The sequence below is a fragment of the Notamacropus eugenii genome, chromosome 6 (genome assembly GCF_028372415.1).
Source record: "Notamacropus eugenii isolate mMacEug1 chromosome 6, mMacEug1.pri_v2, whole genome shotgun sequence".
NCBI lineage: Eukaryota > Metazoa > Chordata > Mammalia > Diprotodontia > Macropodidae > Notamacropus > Notamacropus eugenii.
In genome coordinates, this window is record NC_092877.1 from 205,916,301 (window position 1) to 205,941,121 (window position 24,821).

At 39.7% G+C, this 24,821-nt stretch overlaps 1 long non-coding RNA gene across 1 annotated transcript in view; it reads right to left on the reverse strand.

The window, feature by feature from the left end:
• Window positions 1–537: 537 nt before the first annotated feature.
• Window positions 538–24,821, reverse strand: part of LOC140512619 (uncharacterized) — a 69,062-nt gene continuing 44,778 nt past the window's right edge. Inside the window, exons 2-5 of the long non-coding RNA XR_011969857.1 lie at window positions 19,466–19,593; window positions 4,529–4,647; window positions 2,565–2,764; window positions 538–717 (exon numbers count right to left, since the gene is read on the reverse strand). This is a non-coding gene — a long non-coding RNA (uncharacterized lncRNA). The remainder of the gene's footprint in view (window positions 718–2,564; window positions 2,765–4,528; window positions 4,648–19,465; window positions 19,594–24,821) is intronic.

Consider the following 24,821-nt stretch of genomic DNA (forward strand, 5'->3'; position numbering starts at 1 on the left):
ATAGTAAAAATGAGCTTTATTTCTTCAAATTTTTGTTTAAAAATTTAAAAGCTTTCTTTCAACAATCTTCCATCCATGCATGAACATTATTCAACACACCTTGAAAGACATAATAATAGAAATAACCTTTTTTGATGAGCAGATCTAGTCATCAATATAAATACAGAAAAGAGAATATATGCTCGAAATCCAGTGCAGAGTCCAAATTTAAGAGAGATTCACTGTTGATGTTCAGGTCTACCAGGTGCTCTGCTGCTCATGAATTTGTTCTGGTTTGTATGTAGCACCAGTATACTGCAGAACCTACTGGAAGAGATTGGCAACAAGTAGATGAAGAATATCTATGGTGCACATTACAACATGCATTCAGATGGAAAACCTAGAAAGCCTGTGCATTAGTATGTATATCAGGAAAGACAGTACAAAGAGACAATGAGCTCAGCACTCAGGAAGAAAAGGAAAGTGGGATGAATTACCTTCAAGAAATGACAAAGTATCTTTCATGATTTCAAACTTCCCCAGAAACAAAGGCCCATATTTATTTTTATTAATATTTTATTTTTCTCCAATTACATGTAAAAATAATGTTTAACATTCATTTTTTAAATGAGTTGAGTTGAGTTCCAAATTCTCTCCTTCACTGCCTCCCTGAGACAGGAAGCATTTTGATACAGGTTAAGCATGTGCCATCGTGCAAAAAGTATTTCCTTACTGGTCCTGTTGTAGGAAAAAAACAAATTAAAAAACACACAAAAAAGTGAAAAATAGTATGCTTTAATCTGCATTCAGACTCCTTCATTTCTTTTTCTGGAGGAGGATACATTTTCCATCATGAGTCCTTTGAAGCTATCTTGGATTACTGCATTAGTGAGAATAGCTAAGGCATTCACATCTTACAGTATTGTTACTGTGTGCAGTGTTCTCCTGGTTCTGCTCACTTCACTCTGCATCAACTCATGCAAGTCTTTTCAGGTTTTTCTGAAAGCATCCTGCTCATCATTTCTTATAGCATGACAGTATTCCCTTATAATCATATACAACAACTTGCTCAGCCATTGCCCAACTGATAGGCATCCCCTCAATGTCCAATTCTTTGCCACCACAAAAAAAGCTGCTATAAATATTTCTGTACAAATTTTACTCTTTTTTTTTTCAAATCTCTTTGGGTTTCAGACCCAGTAATGGTGTTTCTGGGTCAAAGGGCCCAGTGTAGCTCTTTGGAAAGGTCCATATTTTTAATACAACATCCTATCAGTTCTCTCTTGGGGTAAGACATAGAATAAAATTGCCTCCAATGAACTGAAAAGAAATATCACACAGGTAGTAAGGGAGAGGTGGAAGCAGGATGTACCAATAACCAATGACCAACAGGAATAAAAGATGTCATCAAAGAAATAGATGAGGAAGAAAAGATAGGCAGCCAAGAAGATATGCAGGTGAATGGGACGACAGTCAGCCAGAGTGTATCTAGGATAATATCATTGAGACGTCAGGCCTCTTTCATGTCGAGTCCTAATAATGAGCCTCAGAAGCAGGATTTAAACCCGAGTTCTTTGAGTTCTGCCAATGCTCTTCCTACTGTACAATTAGGAATTGATGTGTTCTGATTTAGTTCATTATTTTTTCTACTCTACAAGATGAAAGCAATCTCTACCTATTCTAATCTCACAGCACCTTATTCTACTTTATATTATCCTCATCTGTCTACCTCTCTTCTCCCTATGTTACAAGCTTCTGGAGGACAAGGTCATGTGCCTTATTTATCCTGTCTCTTCCAAGGTCCAAGAAAAGGTATTTTACATAATGAACTTTATTTATTACATAAATATAATACATAAATATATAATACATATTATATATTTATTATACATTACATTATATATAATTTATTACATTGTATATTATAATATGTAAATATAAAATAAATATATTTTATATAATAAATATCTTTTGAATGAATTCTACTAAAGTTGACACCTTTATTCCCAAATATAAAAATTTAAGTAAAGTCTCTTATCTTGATTACTGCTGTTATTATCTAAAATCGGACCCTGTCTGGTAGGAAATACATGAAATGAAAAATTTAAATGTACAAAAAAGTGAACATGTTTTCATTTATATATTAAAGTAATGGTCTTGAGTGGTGTTTATGCCCTGTAACTTTTAAAATCATGACCTACACTCGTGTAATGAGAAGGTCCTAGGTGGATTGTTGGAATGCCATTCTTGTCCATTTCTGGATTTCTGTTCCTATTGCCAGACTCTAAAATGGAAGTAGATTAGATCGTGGTTACTATTGAGTTGTTTCAGTTGTGTCTGACTCTCTGTGACCTTCGTTTGGGGTTTCCTTGGCAAAGATGATGAAGTGGTTTGCCATTTCCTTCTCCAGCTCATTTTGCAAATGAAGAAACTGAGGCAAACAGGGGTGAGTGCAGTCTGAGGCTGCATTTGAACTCAGGATGTTAATTCTTCCTGACTCCAGGTCCAGTACTCTGTCCACTGCACTACCTAGCTGCTGATAAGATTAGATGGCAACTTTTAAATATAATTAATTAATGGATTACCTTTTAGTTTGTGGGAGATCAAGGCTGGCAGTAGTACAAACCCGGAAACAACAAAGAACTTGGATATTCACTTCTGTCTCAGCCTCCTGGTGGCCCAACCACCATTTTAGAAGGCTTAGACTTCCTCTCAAAAGTCAAAATAAAAGCAGGCCTCTAGTAGAGGTGAAGCAACCCAACCTTTCTAGCCTCTTTCTTCTTATCTGAAAAAATAGGGAGAATGATACCTGTGTTACCTATTTTAGAGAGCTGCTATAAGCACCAAAGGAGACAAGATACATAAAGTACTTTGTAAGCCCCTGAGATCCTAGGTAAAGACTTCAAGTCCAGCTATCTTTATTCGAGGGAAGAATCTTGCATCTGGAACCAAAGTTTGAAGACTGCTTTTATTGCTGACTTGCTGTGATTTCCAAAGGAATGCAAACCATAAAATACTGGGTAAGTGGCTGACCGCTTGGGATAGAGAGCTGCTGAGGTTCCTTCCAACTCTAAGGTTATGCTTTGGGATTTTGGCTACCTATGTAACCTTGGCAGAAAACGACTGAACAACAAAAACGTGACCTCGAACAAGTCACTGAAAATCTGAGCTTCAGTTTTCTCATGCGTAAAATGAAGGGCTCTGACGAGATGACTGCTAAGACTCCTAAACCTCAAGCACTTTCACTGTTCTCCCCCCCCACCCCCTACCTCCAACTTACTCAGAGCCTAGGGAGATGTTATATGAGGAGCATTTTTTTTAACCTGCAAACCCATTCCCTAAAACCTTTTCTTGCCCTTTCGAATGTTTTTGTTACTCCAGTGCAGGTGGATGACTCAGCTATTTGAGTCAGTGACTCTGAGCAGAGTCTGGGCCATTCCCTACTTAGAACATATTGCACAGCTAGACAGCGTCCCCTTATTCAAACTCTCCTGTTCCTTCTTAAAGAAAACACATGGTTCAATGAGTCTGACGGACTGTTACGTCTTGGACGCTAGATGTTTTAACTCTGTCTCCCACTTATTTTCTGGATAGCTTTGAGCAAATCATTCATTCTCCTTCTGTTACGGTCTCCTCACCTGAGACCTGCACATAAAATTGAGCCAGTTCATAGGAATATACAATGGGAAATAGCAGTATTGCTATTGGGATATAATGAAGAGTGTTAAAAGGTGCTCCATGAGGGTCCATCCCTGGCTTTGAGATTTGGTATTCACTTAACATATGACCTCAGGGAAGTAACTTAGTGGCTCTGATGCCCAACTGTGATTACTTCACAGAATCATGCAGTGAATGTTCAAGGTCAATTGCCAAAGTTATTGTGTTTAATAAATGGTGATTGATTGATTATTGTGGTTTTGCTATTATCATGCCTCTAAGCAAACCAGTCTCTAGAAATGTTAGGTTTCAGGGAAGGCACTATAACCATGTGTACTATTATTAAATAACTGCTCTAGTGTATTTGTCGAAGAATTTGGTTCATAAAAAGCTGAATTATAATAATAAAAACAATAATGAGTTCATGGATCTGCTAGAATTAACATCCGTTGCACTTGAGTAACAAATGCAGTCTGGAGTGCCCTGGTGAGGGGGGCATGAGGTCAAAATTGTTTTCATAATAATAGTAAAATGCTTTAATGTTTAATATGGCAAATATAAATAGATATAAACAACACTAAAAGCTCTGGTGGGGGGAGGGTCCTCAATAATTTTTAAGAGTATAGAGGGCTTCTCAGAGCAAAAAGTGTGAGAACCACTAGCCTAAGATACTTTGCAGTGCTGCATAATACTTGAGATCTGCATTTACCAAGTTGTGTTCAGCAATAGTAAGTTATCAGCTTCCAGGAAGAGAAAGCTATAGCAAGCAAGGAACAGCCACAGTGAACCTCTTCAGCTCTGCCACTGCTAGCATTTGGGTATGACGTATGCTCATTCCATAATGCGCATCGTTAGAAATCGGTCAAAGTAGATCACAACACACAAAAGTTACCTGCTTAGGAGACCAGAATAAATCCGCAAATGTGTCCAGTGATGCCCAATAGGCAGTCAACAGTCATCCTGCTTCAGCCAAATGTGTACCAGATAATCCCCATCAGTGGAGCAGCAGCCCTAGAGTCAGGAGGACCTAAGTTCAAAGCCAATCTCAGACACTTACTAGTTTTGTGAGCCTGGGCAAGTCACTTAACCCCATTCCCTCTAAAAAACAAACAAATGATTCCCACCTATTTTTTTCTTAGTTGTTTTAACAAGCCATTAATAACTTTAGGATCTGTGATTTTGTCACTGTATTTACTCCCTCCAATACATCCCTTGTAAATCTTGGTAGATGGTCTTTGAGAACTATCATGGTGGAAATTGTACCCTGGGCCTAGAAATAAACCTTTCCAGATTTAGCAAGGTGGTGCTTAGATGGCAGGGATGACATGCAGTTTATCACTAGGCCTATACTTGAAGTCTTTCTCATTTGGTAGGACAACAAGATCTCCAACTCCACAGATGTAGCCCTCACATATCTAAGTTCAAGGTTACAACATAATAAGGCATCAGAAAGGGGTCACAATAAAAGACAATGAACCTGCCTCTTATTCCCCTACATTTGGGGTTCTCTTACAGCCAATTCCCTTCCCATCCTACCATATCCCAGAGCTGAAGTCCTCTATAACCACCCACATATCTATCACACTCTATCAGCATGGTGTTAACTTGAGTTCTGGCTCTTAACATTTATTAGAAAAGTGGTTCCAAACCCTTTAACTTCTCCATGCCTCAATTTCTCCATGTACAAAATAGTACCTTACAAGGATGTAATAGGAAAAGTATTTTGCAGACTGTAAAGTGTTCTATAGGTATGAGTTCCCAATTTTTTCTCATGTACCTCTCCTTATCTCAGGACTCCTTCAATCTTATAACTACCCCCCTCTCCTGCTCACACCTCCATTCTTATTCCCAGCTCGGTGCTGAGTGTTGCTGGATAACTTGAAGCAGCAGAAACCCTGAACCATGAAACTAGATTACTTAGAATGGGGCAGATATAGGAGTAGAGAGGGTGACAGTGTAATCTCTGTGGTATGAAAAAGAGAAAAAAAGGAGGAGAGATCCAGGCCAGGTATTATGTAATACCTAAAAATGATGTGGGGAATCACAGAGCAGAATAGGTTGGAAAAGGTGAGGGAAAAGGGAGAATAAAGAAAGGGGATGGCCCAGGAATCCTACTTTCATTTCTAACACAATCCCCTAGGTAGACTTAAAAAATAAAAATAAAAAAACTAAGTGAGATTTGTCACTAAGAAGAGCCTTTAGTACAGTAGGGTTTTAGAGGCCTGACTGCCTTTCCTTGAAAGAGCATGATATGGTGGAAAGAACAAATAATTTAATCGGAAGGACTGAGTTATGTCAGGTTCCTGTACTTATCTGACCACGTGTAAGGACAAGGGGGATCTCTGGCTGGCCATTTCATACCATTTCAAAGCAAATAAGCTTTGAGGAGACCAGAGCCTTCTGATACCTTTGGCCACTTGTAGACACTGCTAGGAGGCTCACCAGATACAAATGAATTTGAGATTAGAAGAAATTTAAGGAGCCAAGGGGAGTGTTCTCTGCCCACTTACCCCTTATGTCTTTATTGTGCATATTTGTCCATAGCAAAACCCAATTGCTTTGGTACTAGATGTGCTGCTATGGACAAGTCACTTAATTTCAGACTCAGTTTCTTTATCTGTCAAATGGGCACAATATTATTTAAGCTACCCATTTCCCTCCCCCTTTCCCTCTCCCCCCTTATCTGAGAGAAAAGCTCTTTAGTAATTTTAAAATACTAGAGAAACATGAAGTTATTATTATTGTCATTATCATATCTCCCCACCCACTTCATATTACCAAAAATTCCTTAGAAAGGAGACCTAGCCTTTCTTTATGGAATTAGAAATAAAAGGGCTAAAAGAATCTAAATGCCTGAGAGTTAACATATTGGCCTTATTGAAATTGGGTTAAAATGAAAATAATGACTTCAATCTTTGCAGTTCATAGAATCACCAAATGTCACAGCTGGAAGGGACTTGAATTTGTTGCTTCTGCCTTTCTTTTTATCCCTAAGCCTTGGCAGATTGGTGCTTAATAAATGCTTATTGACTCACTGATCTTAGAGATCATTTGTTCCAACCCTCTCACTTGACAGATAAGGAAACTGAGGACCAGGGGGGCTAGGTTGTAATAGGAGGGAAGACTTCTAAGTTAAGAAGGGAATGTATACCTAAAGGTGGGGAGAGGATGTCACTAAAAAGGCAAAGAGACCATAAAGTAAAAAATACTCAGAACAAACTTCCTTGACTTTCCAACATGGAAAAATGCCTGCCCTATTTATCTTGAGCTGTACACACACAGATAAGGAAGGAAACATTTTACATAATTGCTCCTAGGAAATCTGAATGCAAGTATTATCAGTTATCATGTATTTATTGACCTTCTACTGGTTACAAAGCACCTTACTAGTCAAGGGGTGGGGAGGGATAGTGATAAAAATAACAACAAAAGCAAAGAAAGGAAAAGAAGGAAGTAGAAGACAGCTTCTGCCAGTTGTAGGAGAGTTTATAATCTATTCAGCAGATAAGGCATAGACTCAAAATGATCTGACAATCTCAACAAGGTCTGATGAATACAATGCAAACTGAAACCATAACTGCCAAGACTACTTATAGTGGAGTGGAGTCAATTCAGCAAGACTGTCCAGAGGAAACAAATTTTCGAAAGGGTCTTCAGGAAAGTGATACGTGTAGATAGGGAGAGCACAGAGGAAGAAAGGGAGAAAGGGGAGAAAGGGGAGAATGAGGAGAATGGAAAAAAAGGAGAAAGGGGTGAAGGGAGAAGGGAAGAAAGGGAGGAGCACAAAAAGGTATAACTGGAGGAAGGCAGAAATGTTGCAGCAACACAAGTTCATGAGTTTGGGGAGGAAGTAAAGATCTGTAGGTGGTAGAGGGGATATAGCGCCATGCCTGGAGTCGAGGCAGGAAGATATGAGTCCAAATCCAGCCTCTCACACTTACTAGTTATGTGACCTCGGGCAAGGTGCTTAACCTTATTTGCCTTAATTTCCTCCTCTGTAAAATGAACTGGAGCAGGAAATGGAAAAGCACTGCAGTATTTCTGCCAAGAAAATACCAAATGGGGTCATGGAGAGCCAAATGACTAAACAACAAAGATCCCTAAGTCATCGTGGACCATGTCTGCAAAGGGGTGGATGTTTCTGAGTGACAGAAATGGTTGAATCATGAGCACATTATGCCTCTAGTTCTAGTCTATAAAAGTCAAGTCAACAAGCTTTTATCAAGAGTTTGATTGTCAGGGACTGTGCTAAATGCTGGGGATACAAATACGGACAAAAAGAAAGACAGGGCCTGCCTCCTGGAGTTTCCATTCTAAGGATGAAGGGAGCTGAAAGTTGGGAGGAGGGGAGAAGTTACCACATGCTAGCCAAGTTTGGATGTCCAGGAAGAGGGTAGAGAAATAGGTGAAGAAGGATGAGTCTGAGTACTTCCTCAAACTGGAAGTTTTAGGAGGAATTCACAAATGGGAAAGGAGGCCACTGGGACAGACAGGAGAAGGCTGCCTGGAGGAGTTCTATAAGATTGACACATGGATACAGAAAGTCAGAAGAAACGTAATGCTGGACAGCTCACTTAACTCTGAGTCTGTTTTGTCACTTGTATAATGGGAACAATAATACTTCACTCCCTACTTTACAGACTTGTTATGAAGATGAAATATGATAAGAAACGTCACCATATGAATGTAAGTTACAATTACAAATATTGGTGGAATGAATGTTCTTCCCTAGGTACGTTGCTATGGACTCTCTGAGTGCTCAGTAAATAAATACTTGGTGACTAAGACTTAATTGATGGTCTTCAAAGATGGAAAGGGTGACATCTAGATAACATATCTATATATACACATATACGTATATATGTGTATATGTATACATATAAATACATATCTATATATACACATATATCTATATATACATACATCTATATACATACATACATATCTATAATCTATATATAAACACACATATATGTATGTATATACATATGTATATATAGTTTGTATTATACATAAAAATAAATATACACACACACATGCACATATGTTTATATACATATATAATATATCTATATAAATAAACGTGAATACGTAATATAGATGGGTCCTTAGTAACAGGGTTATGCTCATTTTTAGCATTGCTGATATTTTCATCTTTTTGTTATTATTCTCTGAGTGAATGATGATTAGCTGTGCTCAGATTTTGTACAAGTCAGATTTTGTGAGGGGTTTTAAGTTTAGCTTATATTCCATCCAATGTGTTAATGTACTAATCAATGCATCCTGGGCCATCTCCAGTCATCCTGATGAATATCTGGTCACTGGATCCAGACGGCTCCGGAGGAGAAGTGAGGCTGGTGACCTGCGCAGCCCTCCCTCACTCAAAACACAGTCAAGTGCAAGTCACGTCATCACTCCTCTGTTGGCATCGTCTTCTTCGGCAATGAAGGTGGAACACAACAAAAATAATGTACTAATGATAATTCCTATCTCTGAGTTACCTTAAGATTGTGAAATCATTATCAGTTGAAAAGATAAGAAACTCATTATCTGCAGTGAGGACAGAACACAAGTAAATGGGCATAAGAAATTTAGTTTAGGGAAAAAGAAGCCGCTTCTTTCAAGCTGAGTGGGAAAGTTGGAAACAGTTACTAAAAAAAGTTGTTTGCTTTCTTTTTTCTGGAAGGTTTCAGGAAGAGAAAGTCACATCTATCTGGGGCAGCTTAATTATGGAATGGAATAAATGACTCCTCAAAATCAATTCCTACTTATTATTCATTGGGACAGCTAGGTGGCATGGTGGTGGATAGAGCATCTGCCCTGAAGTCAGAAAGACCTGAGTTTAAATCCGGCCTCAGACACTTGATGCTTGGTAACTGTGTAACCTTGGGCAAGTCACTTTACCTTGTTTGCCTCAGTTTCTCCATCTTTCATATGAGCTGGAAAAGGAAATAGCAAACTGCTCCAGCATCCACCAAGAAAATGGGGTCACAGAGAGTCAGAGTTAGACATGACTGAACAACAATAACAAAAGGTCATGTGTGATTCCTCTCTAGGTATAACAATGGAATAATTACCCGAGTTGCATAGGTTTAGAGATGGAAGGGCCCGCAGAAACCATCTAGTTCCATCTTCTCATTTTAGAAATGAGGAAAATGAAGCCCAGTGAAATGAAACGACTTGCCCCAAATCACACATTAGAGACAGGATTTTAACCCAAGTCCTGACCACTACTCTTTCTTAAGTAAGAATAATGTGCATTTATGTACAATTGTGCTCTTACAAAGTGCATTATCTCACGTAGAACTCAAGCACCTCTATGAGGCAGGAAGGGTAGATATTATGCCAGTTTTACAGATAATAAGACTGAGATGCAAAGACCATTCAAACTTAGGTCTTCCAACTCCCCACTGTCCCCATGAATTCCCCATTTTATTTGCATTACAAATTCAGTGTCCTGGAAAAATTCAGTTTTTAATGGCAATGCAACCACAGATAAATGTCCCTATTTGAGAAATAGAATTTGAGTAGAGGGAGCAATTGACAGCCTCTCAGTACAGTGGGCACATTTTTTTTCCTGTATAACTGAATCACTACTAATGATAAAAGAGAAATATTCAGGAAAAAAAGAAAAAGGGGTGGGGGTGGCTAGGTAGTGCAATGGATAGCCCTGGAGTCAGGAGAACCCAAGATCAAATCTGGCCTCAGACACTTACTGACTGTGTGACCCTAGGCAAGTCACTTGACCCCAACTCGCCTCCTCACACACACACACACACACAAATTTTAAACCATACTATTTCATTTTCAATGCATTATACAAGACTTAAGGCCTCAAGCCTAGCTACCTTCATTCAAAGTAACCCATAAGTCCAATTGTCTATTTCTTACCAGATTTCCTCCAACAAGGATAAATAGTGACAAGAACATAGGTTCTGTAGTCTAAGAGATCGCATGACCCTGGGCAAGCTTTCTGGGCCTCATTTTCATCATGTGTAAAATGAATGGACTGGTCTTCTATAAGACCTTCAGGCCTCAAAAATATTGAAATCTAACAACACTCAACAGTTTGCACTGCTGCCAAGTAAAGAGCAAAGGCCCATAGGTAGAGGCAGAAGGAGGGATTTCCAAAGAAGAGTTTTCAAAGAAATTTAGTCTTAAGCAAGTCAGTAACTTTGGAGAGATTCTGGTGCCTTATCCTTCAGCAAAGCAAGAAGGCAAACACAGACAGAATGCAGTGGGGCCCCGGGAACGGATGGAATCCAATATTTACTTGACTGTGGCTGTAGCAGCTAAGCTTTGTAAGCTAAGCATGATGTTCCGTGTAAGTTATATTCCCAGGCAGATACAAACTGCAGAACTATTCCCTAGCAAAGCACTTGGGCTGAAGAATGAAGTGGGGGTTGGGGAAAATGCTTTGGTTTAACTCAACTCAGACAAGTGTTTACTGAAAATTTACTATGTGCCCAAAACGCTGCTGTTATTCTTAAAGGCTTAACCCCAACCTGACTAAGCCATCCTTACAAGTACACAGTGCAGTAGAGAATGCGGAATGTCTTGGATTGGAATCCTTACAAACCTCTCTTATTTTAATTTCCTTATCAAAGAAATTAAGGAGATGGATTAGAGGAATGACCTCTGCCGCTCTCTCCAGGTCTAAATCCACAGACCTTCTATGCTTTGAGACAATTCTGGGTTAGTGGTGTTGCACAAAGGAATCGTTTGCTTTCATAATTGTTAAAATGGCAGCATCTAAAACCACACCCAAATGAGGCAGAATGGTACAGTAGAAGAGGAGCGGGATTAGATTGGGCATTATAAGACCTAGAACTGATTCCAAACTCTACCATGTACTGACTCTACCACTTGACTTTGGACAAGTTTACATCACTACTCTGTGCATCAGATTTCTCATCTGTAAAATGGGCATGGTAATCATGCCTGCCCTATTGGAGTGGTTGTGAGGGAAATGCTTTGTAAACTATAAACATAAGCTACGACTATTGTTTTCCAGATTTGACCAAATCCTCTTGGTTTGATTTTTCCCAACATAAATAAAAAGATTCAATCAACTTATTGAGCATGCTGAAAAATAGCATAGTGTAAGGCAGAGATGTCAAATGTGCCACCTGTGGGCTGTATGCAGCCCACAACACTGCCCAGTGCTGCCAGGACCAGATTAAAATGTAATGGGAAATAATTAAGAAAATAAAAATACAACAAAATGTAGATATTACTTTTTAGAACTAATTGAATATGTGACCCATGTATGTACATCTATACATATTAGTGATCCCTATTTCTATTTGACATCCCTGGTATAGGGGATGGAATGCTGGCCCCTTGAATCAGGAAGATCTGGTTTAAAGTCTTCCCTTTAATACATGCTGTCAGATCTTGAGCAAGTCCCTTAACGTCTCAGTGTTTCCAGATAGCTTTCTAAGACTATAAATTGGATCGAGCGGTACGTATTATGTGTCATACCCTGTGCAGGCTACAAACAAGATATGACAGAGACTCTGATCTCAAAGAGTTTATAATCTAAGCATGTGGGGGAAGAGAGGAAATAGTTGAATTAAAGCTTTGCTTTACAAAGTGATTTTCATCCATTGACTCCTTTGATGACAACTCCATGAAGGAAGTAATGTAAATATTATTACTCCCATCTTAAAGATGAAAAAACCAGGTCATGGGGAGCCAAGGTTTGCTCAGTTATCAAACTGGAATGGGGACTCAAACCCAAGACTTGTAAGTCATAAGTGTAGTATTCTTTACACTACATTCATGTCTCCTACTCAAACACTTCTCAAACTCATTTAGACAGACATAGCAGGAAAACAAGATTTCTCTTCCTGAGGTTCTTGTATTTGATTAGTTCTGGATTTGAACTGAATGACAGATGTGGGCTGGGTAGCTCCAGGCACTGACCCAGATAGAGTTTGTCAAGAAACAGATGCAGATACTTTGGGATCAGAGAAAGCTTGGCTCAATCCCCAGACTGGCTCCTGCTGAGGGGCCACTCTGATTTCAGTATGGACATTGCTGTATCATCTATGGACATTGCATATGGGGAAAGGGGGAAAGCACACAAGAAGGGAGTGAGGGTGGGTACATAAGTCACTAACCTTCTGTGATCTCACCAATGCACCCTACAGCTGGAACCACTTCTTGTCTGCCTGTGCAGACCATTTTTCCATCCTGGGTATGGGGATGGTTACCCAAAAGAGAGGAAGCTAATCTGGTATCAACCAAGCCTGAGTGAGCTAGAAATGAAAGTATAGGCAAACAACCATGGCAGGGCCAGTACCACCAGTTAATATGGATGAATGAAGACCTGGTTTGATTCAGGGGGACAGGAAGGCCCTGCTGCCCTAAAGGGATTCCCCTGCACTGATGCTCCAAACTGCATTTTCAGAGATTTATTCCCTTACTCAAGGGATTCTTAGCCATTTTATGTCAGGGACTCATCAAAAGAATCTTTTTTAAAAAAATTTAATTAATTTGTTTTCAATTTTCAACAATTATAAGTCTTAAATTTTCTCCTCCTTCCTAAAAGAATCTTTTAAAATGTATAAAATACATAAGGATTATTACAAAGGAAATCCATTACATTGAAATAAAGATGTAATTTTTTCTTCCATCCAAGTTTATAGATTTCCTGAAATCTGTCTATAGACTCTTTTGGTTGGTTCCATGAACCCCAGATTAAAACCTCCTGCACTGGGTAAGGGCTTTCATTTTTCAAAATACCTCTGGAACAGTGACATTTTAAGATTACAGCAGGCATTTTCACCTTGGTCAGGGGACGGGGAGGAAGGGAGCGTAGAGCATTCTGACTGGGGAGAAAGCAAGCACAGACAGAGCCTTAGACACCAAACATGGAAACAGAGTGGAAGAAAGAGGCTGTAGAGCTGATCTGACTCCTTCACAATTCAGCTGAGTTACCATCAGTTATGGAGAATGCTGGCTTAACTGGCTGGAGTTGGTAGAGGAGAGAAAGAAAACAGGAGGAGGGAGGCAAATCTACCCCAAAATATGGAATGCCTAGGTGCCTCAGCAGATAGAGTGCTCGGTCTGGAGTCAGGAAGTCCTGAGTTCAAATCCAACCTCAGACACTTACTAGCTGTGTGACTCTGGGCAAGGCACTTAACCCTATTTGCTTTGGTTTCCTCATCTGTGAAATTGAACAGGAGAAGGAAATGGCAAACCACTCCAGTATCTCTACCAAGAAAACCCTAAATGGGATCATAAAGAGTCAGATATGACTGAACAACAAGGCACCTGTATCAATCTGATTCTGTCCCACTAGCCTAGTCTGTATTCATACCCTCAATGACACGGGTACCAAAGTTATAACAGCTGTGATAAAGTGGTAAGAGCTCTGGATTTGGGCTTAGGGTACCTGGTATTGGGTTCTAGCACTACCATTTACTTACTGCTTGTGTAACCTTTTGGCAAGATGTGGAATCTATGAGAATCAATTTCTTTGTTTAAAAAATGGGAATGATAACACCTCCTCTCCCTCGATCACAGAGCTTTTATGAAGAGCGAAGGAAGAAATATATCTAAAGGAGGAAGTGTGGTATGATAGAAAGTGCTGAATTTGGAGTCTGAGGACCTGGGTTTGAATCCTGACCCTGTCACTTACTACCTGTGTAACCTTAGCCAACTCACTTAACGTTCCTAGGTCTCAGCTTCCTCATCTGTAAAATAAGAGGGTTAGAATAGATGCCTTCTTCTAAGATCGCTTCCAGCTCTAAATCTAAGATCCTGAGTGCTTTTAAAACTATAAAATAGCATATAAACACCATCTATGATTATAACAAAGGTAGAGGACACCCTAGAGAACCAATTTAGAGCAAGGTATGGGGTGAGAAAGGCAAGAGTGATCAGACAAGGCTCTACTGCAATGGGACATTCTTGTTTTAGATGGCCAACGGAAGTCAGATCAAGAATAACACATTCTGATGAACAGGTGTTGAGTCTAAGACTACCTCCTTGTCCCTTGACCCAGTCTAGATAACTCATAGGAGGATGACTTTCCAGGATCTAGTTCACTGGAAGAAGAAACATATTAAAAGCTAAGATCTTTGGGGGGGAAAAGCCACTATTTTTTGAACAAAGTATTATGCTTTATGATTCCTGGCAAGACCTCAGCCTGTCCCTGGTGCTCACTATGTAGGTGACGTAAAATCCACTTGGCATCATTAGATTTGTACCTTCTGGCATTAGGTGGTAGCAATGGTGAAACTAATTTAAAATATTAAACATGTTCCCACTCTCCATTGAGTGATGGATAGCTCAACTGAAATCCTTATTTTTTAAAAGCCTTATTCATCTATTCATTTACAGCCTCGTGGTGACTCATAAAAGCAGTTCCTGAGACTGAAAAGGCAAACAGATAATGAGATTTTCCAGTGCGAAGGCAGGGAGGAGAGGGAAGGCTTTAATGGCCTTTGTGTTGGACCTCTTACATTCAATGTTGAGTCTCCTGAGGGCCTGGCAACAAATTCGGAAGCAATCAGTCAATCAATCAACATTTAGTAAGTGCCTGCTGCATGCCAGGGACCATGTTAAAGTGCATACAAAAAAAGTCAGAAGACTTGCCTTTAAGGAGTTTACAATCTAATGAGGAAGAGCACATAGAAACACATACCAAGCAAGCTACGTATGGGATGAAAAGGGAATAATTAACCAAGGGAAATCACAGAATTAAGAGGACAATTTCACTTCACATTAAGAGCCCCTTCTCATATACGTGCAGGTCATGTTCTAGATGGTCACAGGACTAGTTAGCTCAGAATGGAGAGGTAGATGTGTGCGGCTCTCGCTCTGACTGATCTAGTGCCCTATCCTTTAGAAAGTGGCCCAGGTAAATGAAAATAGGGTTCCAAGGACTCCTGCTGGCCACATGACCGACCCCTCCCCACCACCTCGGTTCCATCCCCAGATACTGTTGTATGAAATATCGAACAGAAGTAGAGTATTTGCAAGGCCACTTCATCGTGCATGGAAGAGGGAGACGCCCTCCATGTGTAAACATGAATCTCTTTGACAGAATTACATAAGTATATCCTGAGAATAAAAAACACTATGATGACTACCTAGACAACTCAGATTAGCTCTCTGTAGCTGGGGAGATAAGACGGGCTGAATTCTTTCGAGTTGACAACTCCTTTGAAGAATCCCTATGGACCAGCATCAGAGACTCTTACGCTTCTCATGATCTAATTCTGGCTACTTCATTTGCTATGACAAGTGATTATAGCTGTGGAAAGCACAGGCAACTTACTATTCTGAATTCATTTGTAGGAAATAAAAAGAACCTGGGGAAGCATGACCTGAGCTGGTCAAACTCCTTGGGGCGTTAGCCACTGATGAGAGATCCCCCACCAAGAACAGGTGGATTTGGTTCTTGTCTGGTTATATCACTCAAAATAACCCCTTTCCCTCTCTGTTAAATACGTGGTCTGGAAAATTAAATCAATATTCCTTACATGACCTTAGAGGAGAGGGTGCCTTATTTCCTTACCATCTTTCTTTGGGGTCTTTCATCTTCAGCCCCTCTTCCTATAGTAAACTGAATGAGTATTAGACTCGGTTTTAATTCCTGACTCTGACACTCACAATTTGTACACTTCTTTTGACCAACACTTACACAAGCCTCAGTTTACTCATCTGTAAAAACTGGGACAATAATGCTTATAGCCTTTACCTCAGAAGGCTGTTGGGAAGGAAAAAAACACCTTGTCAACCTGAAAGCAGGATTTAAATGTGAATCATTATTCTCATCATCCTTAACAGCCTTCTGTCCCTTCTCCCTTTAAAGCTCCTTACTGCCTCATCCTTTGTCCCCCTTCACTGTCAAACTTCTAGAAGGAATGGTTTACTGCATCCACTATCTATACTTTGTAATTATATATTTACCCCTCAACCCACCTAGATGCCACCAGTGTCCCAGTTACATGTTCAAAGCTTCCTGCTTACCCCCTTCCCCACACTCATATTGCTAATTGTCAATTTCACTTCTATGATCTAGATTACTATCTTTTCTTATCCATCCTTTCTTTTCCATTTTCATTGCCTTAAGTCTAGACTCTTTTCATGGTGCTGCTTATTTAATCTTCCTAAGGAACAGATCTGCTCAGTTCCCCCCACTGCTCAAAATCCCTTAATGGCTCCATGTTGCCATGTAAATTAACCTAATATTCTTTAGTATTAATTTAATATTCTTTCAGAGCTTCCCATGTTCTGGCTGTTTCTGGGTATCTTTCCTAGGGTATCTGTCAGCTTATTTCCTGCGTGCTGTGTGTTATTCCATAGAGACACAATCTGTGAGTCATGTGGCTTAGCTATCTGAAGTCTGGGACACAGAAGAACTTGGCTGTGATGACTCTGGGTCACCAGGTCAGAGATAGGTACATGCTTGAAGGCATGTACCTTAGGAAGGTCCTTTCTTATTATTCTCCAAATGAAATGATGTATCAAGTGTTGAGATCATGCTGTAAAGGGTATGAGAAGTAGCTTTTTGTTTTGGTTTGGTTTTTTGGAGGAAACCAGGGTTAAGTGACTTACCCAGGGTCATATAGCTAGTAAGTGTCTAAGGCAGAATTTGAAATCAGGTCCTTCTGACTTGAGGGCTGGTACTCTATCCACTGCACTAGCAAAGTGTCCCTGGAGAATAAGTTTTGTTTTCCCTAAGGATTTTTCACTTTGAAACATCCGTCCAATCGTTCATTCAACAAATAATTATGAAGTGCCTATTATGGGCAAAAATGCTGTTCTTTCCACTCTGCTAAGATGAAATGCTTCGGGTAATACAGCCTCAGGGTACCTAAAGAATATTTTGAGGCTATATATCACCTGCCTGCCTAGGAGGTATTAGGGGAGAGGGGTAGGTATCCAACTAGGAAGAAGAGTCAGGCAGTTATCATTAGTTTAGCAGACAATAAATATATTGAGTCCTGGAATGTAAGTAGAGCAGGAGAGAACAGGTGGTCAGCACAGATAAGGCAGGAAGTCATTCAAGTTGAGATGGTTGGCTGCAGTAAGACAGATCAGATGGTCCTCCCAGATCTAAGCAGGCAGGGTCTGGAAGGTGATGCTGTCATGGATTGAATCAGTATGGAGGAGAAAACTGAAGTGATCTCTATTTTCTGAGCAGTCACTGCTTCTTGCTCTATGTGGTTGGGCCAGGGTTCACAGGGGTATGTATGCAGGCTTTCAGCTTCAGGGAAAGAAAGACCTTTTTCCTGACTCTCTGTTCTTGTGGAACCAAAACTGCTAGAACCTCCTGGATCTCCAGGTAATAAATAGATAATAAAGAGCCAGTGTTGGTTTGTACACTGATTAAATAAGTTGTAGAAGGAAATGGCAAACTACTCCAGTAACTTTGCCAAGAAAACCCCAAATGGGGTCATGGAGACGCAGACTCGCCTGAAACAAATGACTCAGCAACAACAACACCACTCCGAGATAACTACTTCAGAGCTCCCTTTGTGACTTTAAGCAGGAGGCCTCAATCACCTCATCTGTAAAACGGGTATGACAACAATAAATGAATAAAACCTCTTTCAGGTCGGTAAGATGCTTTGTTTTGACTTCTGATTTCATCTGTATGGGGTATTGCTCTTCATGAAAACAGAAAATCAACTCATCTATAGCTTACTATGCAGGAAAGTTGGTTGGGGCGCTGAGAGTTTGTGATTTGTTTCTGGTCACAAAGCCAGTATGTGCCAGAAGCAGAGCTCAAAGCCAGTTTTCTTGACTGTAAAGTGGTACAGTGGAGTCAGAAAGACATGAATTCAAGTGTGACCTCAGACACTCACTAGCTGTGAGAGTGAGTCACTTAATCTATGTTTGCCTCATTTTCCCCAACTGTTACGAGCACCAACTTACAGGATTAATGTGAGGATCAAATGAGATACTTTTGCAAAGTTCTTAGCATGGAACCTGACACATAATGGACACTTAAGAAATCATTGCTTTCTTAATCACAGTTTTATAGATAAGATCACCAAGACCCACAGAGGCCAAACAGCTCCCCTGAAGTCTCTGCCAGTTCTATCAAGAACCAATTCCTCGTTTTGCCTTGTTGGTGTGAAAATAGCCCTGGTATCCACTGTCCCATAGATTTCTCAGTTGTTATGGAAGTAAATTGAGGAGAGCAGGAGCTCTCCAACTGAAGGGAATTCAGGAAAAACTGGAGGCACACAGTTTAATAATTCAAATGCACCCAGTAGGATGATGAGGGCAAAGAAGTAGAATTTTCTCTATTTCGCTCCATTTGTTGTTGTTGTGTCTGACTCTATGTGACCCCTTTAGGGGAGGGGTTTTTCTTGCAAAGATAGTAGAGTGGTTTGAAATTTTCTTCTTCAGCTCATTTTACAAAAGAGGAAACTGAGACAACTTTAACTCTTGAAGTGACTTGCAGTCACACAACTAGTAAGCAGCTGAAGTCAGATCTGAACCTAGGCCACTCTATCCACTGTGCCGTCTAGCTAGATCACCACCCTGGGGCTCACCCATTATCAACTGCCTGATTTTTGAACCTTGAGTCCTCACTTTGGTAGAATACAAGCAGGGACTGTTTTGCATTTATCTTTATATCACCAGCCCCTAGCAGCATAACTTAACTCTAGTAAGCAGTTAATGAATGTTTGTTGATTGACTTTAAACCTTTGTGTGGGTTATTATAGAGTTAAAGGACTACAAGGAGATACAGAGTGGCAGAGTCCTCAATCCTGAAGCTTCCTCCTTATCTTTTCACTCATTCCATCCCAATAGCAGATGACTACTTCATCTCAACTGTGCAGTAGGTACATCCTACCCTCCTGGATCTCCATCTCTCTGAAGAAGGGCCGTGCTCTGTCAGATTGAGAGAAAGTGGCCCAAGATTCCTGAAGCATCTGCACCTCCATTTCACAGAATGTATGACCTCCCAGCAAAATTTCAGACCTGAAAAAAAAATAAAACATTGTGAAATTGAAGCACTAGAATGGTTACCCCCTGAAATATTAACTGACCTTTACTCCAAACTGAATCTTCACTAGGGTTTTCTACCTACAATAAAATGTTATGAAAAACAACACCAAAATGATAATACCAGAACCTGGCTTTTCTTCCCTTCTCCTTTTTTCTATGTGCTCCTGCTAACTTTTCTAGACTTAAGATCTCTTCAGGTGCGGGCAAAGTTGGGCATGTTTGCTCAGCCACCGAAACTTGTCATACTAGAAATTCCACACTGGTAGGGATTATGGAACATGAAGCTTATGGCTTTGTTACCAAAACAGCAGACTAATAAGTACATTGATTGTGTAGAAACCCTCTCTGCATATTTGGTATAAATAATATGGTTAGGGGCATCTTAGCAAGCTGGTATTAGAACCAAGATGATATCTGACTCACTTAGGACTTTGAGAAGTAAACATTTCCTCCTGAAAATTTGAGAAAGAAATCTTAGAGGTCGTCTGATCTAATGCCCAAGCATCCTAAGATTTGGGGATTAAGAGCTAAGAGGAACCAGTGAAATCAATTGGTCTCAACCCCTTCATTTTATAGACCCACTTTATTTTCTTCCTGGGAAGAGAAAATGAGCGTTAAAAGGTCAGGCAATATTACTTTCTAAAACTTTTGTTCTGAACTTAGTAGCAGCCAATAAAACTAACATTCAAATATACAATACAATACCTTAATATTTCAATAGTTCAGCAATCTGTGACATTTTTCAGTGGGTACTCCACTGTTTATTGATATGATTACATCAGTGTGGACCCAGGTCATAACTTCTCAGCTTCTGTGACTCTGAATCATATCCTCTATAAATCCCCTACATGAATTCTTCCAACAAACTTCCAACAAGTTCCTGAACATTAAATGTGTATTTTATGTGGACATGGACTGTTCACCTTTCTGTAACTCCTCACTCTCACTTTACAATACATAAACAAGACAGCTAGGTAGCACAATAGATAGAGTGCTGGATCTGGATTCAGGAAGATTTGAGTTCAATTCTGACCTCAGACACTTACTATGTGACTCTGAGCAGGTCCTTTAACCTCTTGTTTGCCTTAATCAGATGCCTTCTCACCTGTGCAGCAGTTATAATAAAAGCAACTACTTCCAGGGTTGTTGTGAGAATCAAATGAGGTAATATTTGTAAAGTGCTTTGCAAACCTTAAAACATTATATAATAATAATAATGACATAATAACTTTTTTGTAATTTTTGTTTACTTTCTTTTTAGTTTATTAAAACAAGCATTTTCATACCAGAATAATTTTTTTAAAAAAAGATTGCACATGAAACAAATGAATTATGTACAATTTGTTATTCCTTTTAAAATTATCATGTAAATTTCTTTTTTTCCCTTTCCCCACCTTTTTATTCTTTCTTCTCCCCCACCCTAGAGATAGCTATCTTTAGACACAAATATGTATATATTAAAAATATATATGTACATATATATAGTGTGTATCATTCTATATGTACATCAGTTCTTTCTCTGCACACAGATAGCTTCTTCCTTCATATGTCCTTTGTAGTTAATTTGGGTATTTTCTAATAGTCAAAATGGCTTATTTGTTGTTTATATAGCACCTACTACGTGCCAGGCACTGTGCTATAAGCACTTTTGATAAATGCTAGTTAAAAAATGATTACACATAAAACTAAGACTCAATTATTTGTAGCTTAATTTAAAATGCATACATTAACTTTAAAAGATAGTAACAGAGCATCCTGTCGGCTTGTGCCTCCTTCCGAACTCTTTTCCTTCTACGTGTTTTTCCAAATTTTGATGCTTTTTTTTGTATGATTGTAGTTAACATATATGGTTCTTATTCTGCTTTCCAATTAATTTTTTCCAAAGTAACATAGTAAGTTAGTAGCAGGGCTGGGCTTATAACTCAGGTATCTTAACTTCTAGTCTGATGTTACTTTCATGATGCCCTGACACCTCATGGATAAATTATTTATGGTTTTATTCATGTACAATAAATAATAACACCTAATAATTATATTACACTTGAAGATTTTTCAAAGCACTTTATATATATATACACACACACACACATATGTACATAATTTCATTTGATGCTAGCAACAGTCCCATGATAGAAGTGCTATTATTATCCTCATTTTAAAGATGAGGAAACCAAGGCTATCAAAAATTTATTAGCTTGTTGAGGGTCACCTATCTAGTAGGTTTCTGTAGTATATGTACCAGTATATGTTTCACTTAGTGAGTTAGTCAACAGCATTTCTACACCCAATAGAATATGAATTGCTTAAGATCAAGGGATAGTTCTCTTCTATTGAATACCCAATGCCTAATACAGTGGCTGGTATGCAGTAAGCACTTAATAAATGCTTGGTTTAATGCTCTTTGGATACACAACACTGAAAGGCATTAGAGACTTAGGGAGAACTTAAGCTCCCTCCCCAGAAACTTACAGAGAAGACAAGATAAAAATGTCCTCCATTTTTGTGTGTGCTTGTGGTTGTAGTTTGTCCTTGGTTGTCAAAGACCTCAGGGAGATGATGACATGACTTGAAAGTGACTGTGATGTGAGTGAGGGAGGGCTGTGCAAAGTCACTAGCCTCACTTTCTCCTCCATAGCCATCTGGGTCCAGTGGCCAGATATTGATTAACATGACTAGAGATGGCCCAGGATGCAATGGGAGATGTTGGCCCTTTTAAGCTAAAGCCTTTTCAAGTTCTTGCTTTGAGTGAGGTAACACCTTCAGTGAATAGGCCTCTTTAAAAAGTTAGTCAAGGGATGCTCCCTTTAATAAAAAAACCAAACAAACAATCAAATTGGGAGGAGAAGACCCTCAAGATTGCTGGCCAAAAGAGAAACAATTACTATTTATATTCACTCTAAGCCAAGAGGGCCCCAAAATAACCATTAAGTGGTACTTGGGCAGGGACCTATTGCCCAATTCATGAGATCCAGAGTGAATCCAGTTTGAGGTTTGGTCTTTGAGAAAGAAATCGAGCCAGATAACCCCCAAGTTAACTAGGTAGTTTTCAGTCATCAAAAGTTATCTTCCTTTGACCAAAACACCCTCAGGTAGGTGGAGAGGAGGAGAGGGGAAGGGAGGAGCTGAGTTGCCCAACTAGAATTGGCCAACTGGATCCCCATTCAGGAAGCTTGGACTACTCTCAGGTTGTGATTTGTCCCTGATTCTTGAAGAAGACCATGACATCAGGGAAATGATGGTGACTTGCAGGTGACTTTGATCTGAGTGAGGGAAGGCTGTGCAATGAGCACCACTTAATGGGCCTAGCCTCACTCAAAGTGAGAACCTGAAGAGTTACCTTAGCTTAAAAGGGCCAAGGTCTCCCACTGCATCCTGGGCCACCTTCAGTCATCCTAATTGTTGTCCTCCATTTATATATATATACCATAAGATATGATTTAAAGTAGTTATTTAAAGTATAATAAATAGACAGAAGTCATTAAGTATTTCCATGCATATGAGACATCAGTCAATCAATCAAGGACAAGAAATGAAACACCTACTAAAATGGGTAGGGAGAAGAACAGGCAGCATGTAGGTGTTACAGTTGCTAGAGCACTGAGCTTAGAATCAGAAAGATTCCTCTTCCTGAATTCAACTATGGTCTCAGACATTTACTAACTGTGACCATGGGCAAGGCTCAGTTCATCATCTGTAAAATGAGTTGGAGAAGGAAATGGTAAACCACCCCAAACAGGGCCATAGAGACTCAGATATGACTACAAATTACTTAAACTAATTAGAGGATGATAGCTAGAAGAGACCCTCAGTGATGATATAATTCAATCCCGTCCTTTGTCAGTGGTCACAAATTCTACCAGAAATAACACAAAGCAGCTGAGTCAGCCACTATCTGTGACCGGTTACCAGCTACCAGGAACAAACCAAGAGGACATTCTGCCTAACTGAATCACCCCTACCCCATTCAGCCATGCAAGTCTCAGAGCCGGAGTCTATACAAAAACGGTGCTGGGAGAGCTCTTCCTCTTCCACTCAAGTAGGAAGGTGACCTGACCTCTGAGTATGTCTGTGCACCTAGGGAGTACTTCTGCTCCTCTGCTCACAGTCTTAATCACACTTAAATGCTTGACTCTGTACAGGATTGCCCTTCTTCTGGTCTGCTGACCTTGGACAAAGCTACAATGATTTTAGAGTGCTCAGCAGATCTTAAATGAGGACTTAAGTTAATTAGGGTATTTATTTGAAATAACCTGCACTGAACTCCAGAAAGTAGTGGAAAATTGTCTTAGTCTTCCTTCATCCTCCCTAATGTTTTGCAAATAAGTTCATACTCAGAGGTACTCTAGCTCTTGAGTGACATGAAGTTGATTATCTGCTAAACTTGTGCTTGAGAGGACTTGGAAAGCTAGAACTGTGACACTCAAGTCCTGCGGCTGAGTCTCCTCTCCTTTCAGTTGAATTACTTCATTTTCTCAGGTGTTGTTTTTCTCACTGAAAAATGAGGGCTCTGTCTGCCTCCCATTTGGGTGCTGCTGAATGAGCACCCAAAGAATCTTCTATGACGGTATTCATGACTGAAAAGGTACACACCTAAAGAAAGGACTCTTTGTATAAGGCCAGGATACTGCTAAGTTGGGGATAACAATGAATTCTAATTCTTCCCTTAAAAAAATAAAAAGGAAACAGAATGACAAGGGAAAGCTCTGTATACGTAAGTCAACTGAGGGTATTAGACTAGATGGTATCACAGGTATCTTGAGCTCTCAAAATTCCTGTGTTTCTAGGAAATGAAGAAGACCCATTGGAGTTCTGCAGGCTGCTGAAAACTTACAGTCAAGGCACAGAGCCTCAGCTATGATAACTGAAAGCACAGCTTCCCTCTTCTGGAAGAAAGCCAACCTACAGAAGAGTTTGCCAGCTGATCATATTTGCCTCAGGATAGTGGTTAGTCACAGGAACACAGGATTTAGAGCTTACTGCTATATGGAACTACCACACAGCGAGGAAGTAGCAGAACCAAGATTCCAGCTTTCTTTCTCTTGGGGACAGTCAGACCTCCTTTACCCTGACACCTCATAATGACCATTAAGGCACTCAATCGACCTTGGCTTTTAGTTCGACTTCTTTGCTAAAACTTTGACTGAGGTACTGAAGGATGCTGCTGAGAAAACAGACTGAGATAGTGGCCGCTTGATAATCTG